Source organism: Anser brachyrhynchus (assembly GCF_964034855.1).
Source record: "Anser brachyrhynchus genome assembly, chromosome: 1".
In the NCBI taxonomy this organism is placed as follows: domain Eukaryota; kingdom Metazoa; phylum Chordata; class Aves; order Anseriformes; family Anatidae; genus Anser; species Anser brachyrhynchus.
The window spans coordinates 123,096,771-123,101,193 of record NC_137694.1 but is presented as its reverse complement, the minus strand read 5'-3'; positions in this window follow the sequence as shown (position 1 = coordinate 123,101,193).

Below are 4,423 nucleotides of genomic sequence, written 5' to 3'. Positions count from 1 at the left end.
ATGGAGTGGGTATCCACCAGGCATCCCAAAATGTAAAGACTATTGACACCGCTGTTTTCAAAGCAGAAGCTTACATTGTTTAATCATTGGGCCTATTCTTCTTTTTTTTTTTTTTTTTTTTTTAAAGGAGGATATTGCAGAATCATTTTCATCGTAATCATCTCACTTTTACCTCAGTCTACCTCAGAAACTGTTACTTGGTTATTTGACTTACTGAATCTCCAAAATGTACTATTTTGAGTGTGAAGCTTTATGGACTGTCATAATTATTATGGTCTCAGTATAACTGTGTGTCCAATTAGTCACTGAAATTCTATCTACATAAATGTTTGAAGAGATACTTCCAGTGGGCTTGAAGGAAAAGGACTAGCCAGCTTTCCTCAATCTGAAACTCCCTGAACCGGTTAATTACTGCCATGTCTCATCTCAGTCAAAAGCCAGTAATGAGTTCTCTCATTTATATTTTTGTGCCACTTTTTGTGAACTACATGATTCAGGGTTTCACCCTGAATACTGAATCTTGAGACTCTTCACACTGAAAAATGCTGACCAAAGAGGGAGGAGGAGAGGTGGCTTTTCTCTCCCACTGTAACAGGGAGTGAAATGCAGGAGAAACCCAAGATAGTATAATGGGGAAATACAGATATTATCAAAGCAAAACAACACCTCTGTTTTATTTTATTTTTTTTTAATTAAGAAGTATGATGACTTCTTATGATGGTATCTCCACCATGGTGAAAATAAATGCATTTTGAGGAGAAAGATTAGATCCATCTATAAAAGCTCCACCATGGAGAGATGTTCTATAGAAGGTGCCAAAAGGGTGTAAGCTATATGCAAAGATACAGTACCTTGTGTGGCTAACATGTAAATTACCTTAAAAAGGAGAGGGCCATTTCCAGTTAACTTAATTCTCAATGGAATTAGATAACACATTTTCACCTTTTATAAGTTTATATACTTATAAATCTTATAAGTATAGAACTCTACTATCTGTTTTTAATGTTGTGAATAAATTATGCTGCTTGCATTTAACTTTAGTCTGGCTTCAGATAAGAGAAATTTCAGTGTAACTGGGTAGCAACAAGATACCCACTGTCCAAAACATCATAAACATCATTAAACCAGGCACTGAGGTGCCTGAAAGTATTCTGGTTCCTCAGCACATTCTCCAGAGTATTCAAGAGTCACATAACCAATTCCTATAGAAGCTGCATGGGGCAGGAGGAATGATCATTTTACAATGGTCAGGAGAAGAAGAAGGAGAGAAGTATTCCAGCTTTTGGTGGTAACTGAGAAGATCCTCTGGGACTCAGTGAGATGCTGGGGAGCATGTTGTAAGCAACCTTCCCCAGGGAACATGCATCTCTGCATTCCTTTTTGTTCATCATCATGCCAAGAACAGCACTCAAAATCAAAAGGAGACCATGATGTCACTTGATAAGAATTTACAAAAGAAAGAACATAAAAAATGGCTGCCAAAACACAGAAAATTTTGTGCGCAACTCCAGAAAATTTGTGAGATTCTTGTGGCAGAAAAGACGGGAAGAAAGTGTAACAAAGAAACAAAAGCAAAAAAACACCTCCTGATTGTACCAACTAAAAATGTTGACAGTTCTAACTGCTGCAACACTGGGTCTATAAAGTGAGCTACTGTTTAAGCCTGCAGTATACTGATATACCTAAGAGGAGCCTTCTGACCTTATTAGCATATAAAAACTCCAAAGCTGTTTTGTCTTCATATCATAGCCACTGACTAACTGGAAACAGAAGACTGGAAAAGCAGAATAGATACAACCTGCAATCTTTGCCTTCACAAAATTGATATAAAAACTTCTGAATTCTCACATTTTTTATTCTTTTAACCTTTATGGGACAGCTACACCGTACAATCAGATTACCTTTATTTGCTCAATACTGCATATTTACATGGCAGTAAAGAATATTTGACAACAGCTGAACTAACACATGCGGAAAACTTCGGCAGCTGAAGGGCAAATAATTCATTAATGAAGATGAATGGAACATTTTTGCTATTGTTGTTGTTATTGCCAAATAATGCCAGCTGTTCTTGACAAAACTGTTTGTGAAATTCGAGATTTTTTTTTTTTACTAATTATTTTTTTTTGTGTGTGTGTAATTCTTTTAATGTGAAAGTTGATGATGAGTCAAAATAAACTGTTCCTGTAAAAAGGAGAAAATTCAGGTCCAAATGATTTCCAATGGCTCATAAGAATTATATTTTTGTGATATTATATATATAATATATATGGTACTTACAAGCCAAAATTCATTCAATTCTGTTAAGTACCGCCAGTAAAAACAGTTTCTCTCTTCTGTGATTTTCTATACTGTCAAAAGTAAAAAACATTCTTAATCCAGTAAAAGTTAGAAGGTTCACAGTATAACACCTCTTTAAATATAGTCTTTAGATGCTAGGATCATTTTGGTCACGTCAAAGTGCATCTGATCATGCATTTTGTGCAGCTGGAGGGAAATAAGCAAAAGCTTTACCAGCATTTAGAAGTACCAGTCCTCTCATGCTCTAGCTAAGGCATTGAAAGCTGTCACTAGAAATGCTAAAGATGCAAGTATTCTCTTGAAGAATTTATCTGTCACACATTGACCTCAGAGGTGAATGTCATTTTATCTGTATGAAGACTGTGAAGGAATTTGGAGAAACACTCACCCAAATGATAGGTTCACTTGAGGTTTCTAGAGGCTTTGTTTATATTAGTATGCTGGGGCACCACATGACATGTTGCTGGTGTTTAGTTCTTTGACTGTCTGGACTGGGCACATGCTGGAATGTGCCTGTTCCTGTCCAGGGAGCATGACTTTCTTTTCTACAGGGGTTAGTTACCTTCAGGTTATATCTACACTCACCTTTTGCAGGCCTACAGTCTCCTCCTAGATGTACACAAGTAAGCTAGTGAGGTGAGTGGTGAACCCAATTACTTAGCTCCATGACAAGGAACTTATCTTTTCCAGGAGAAGGAAAGAAGTCAGGGAACAAGGTAAACAATGACAATTCAGTGGTTTCTAATTTTGTTTTCATTCACTAAATATATTAAACAATTATTTCCAACATTATCTCAAAACAGCTGTGTTCAGGTATCTAATTTTACGCGAAAACCTTATCCACATATGTGAGTGAGAACACCACCTTCATTTCAAGTCTCTGCTTATTGGACTCAAAACCAAACATTAAATCCCAGGTTAGTCTCAATCTAAGAGACCTGTAGTTTGACCCTATACCCTCAGTACAGGAAGGTGTGACTATAACCTTATGGTGAATAACTAATAACTAGTTTGCTAACCTGTCACTAGACACGTCAACAGGACTTCAGGATAGTCTATATGTACTAATTCCTAAAACAGGCACTAATCTCAGTATCTCTTGATGCTGTAGGATTGATTAAAAAAATATATTAATAACAATAATAAAATAAAAAAGACAAATATTACCTAGGTTCTGTTGAACAGAAATTAGTAAGTATTCTTTTTTCCCTTTACTTGCTCCCTTCTGTCTTGTAAGATGAGAAATACAGAAATATTCACTTTCAATGTAAAGGTATATCTATTTACTCTAAATATCTTAGTCTAAACATCATCTGTTCAAAATTCCCAGTAATGGCTACAGTTTAACCAGTAATGGACAATCCTCTGAAGGACTGTATTTTCCTTTATGTCTGGTTTAAGTTACTCCTACTTCATCCCTTACAAAGCATCCTTCTCATTTCAACATCTTTCACCAGAGATGTAAACCATTCTGCTTCATTACAGCATTTTCAATGGAACATAAGAACATAAGCTACTGCCTTGTCTTCATTTTTTTTTTTTTTTGTCTGAGTTCTTTCCCCAAGGCTAAACAGTAAATGAAGTTTGTTGTTTTTAGAAAACAAGCTCTCTTCACAAAGGAAAGTTTATCTTATTTTCATGCCTGCAGAATTCAGCCCAGCTTTGTTAAATGTCATGTTTTTATCCCCAGGAGTGTAAAGTGAGAACACCGGGACTATTGACTTAGGTGAAGATTTTGGTATGGGAAACTGCGAACAGGTGGATATATTTACTAGTACTCTGGGGTGTGTAATTACAAGTGGCTTGCTTGACTGCTTCCTGGACATATAACCAGATGAGGTAGTGGCAACCCAGAACTTGCTTCTGACCCTCTAGTAAGATCAGTTACTTTCTGTTTTCCTTTTGGACAACACCTGCAGCACCGCAATACAAATAAATTGTGTAATCAGCACGGTTAATCCTCACATGAATTAGAACATTGTAATGAGAAATGTTGTCTTGGTGACAAAACAGCTCTGATAAGATTATGTCTCCAGCCCCATGTTCCCATCACTGGACCTGCACACTGACTTGCGTCATGGCAGCTTGAGTAAAATGATCCAACCATTTGTTGATGGTGCTT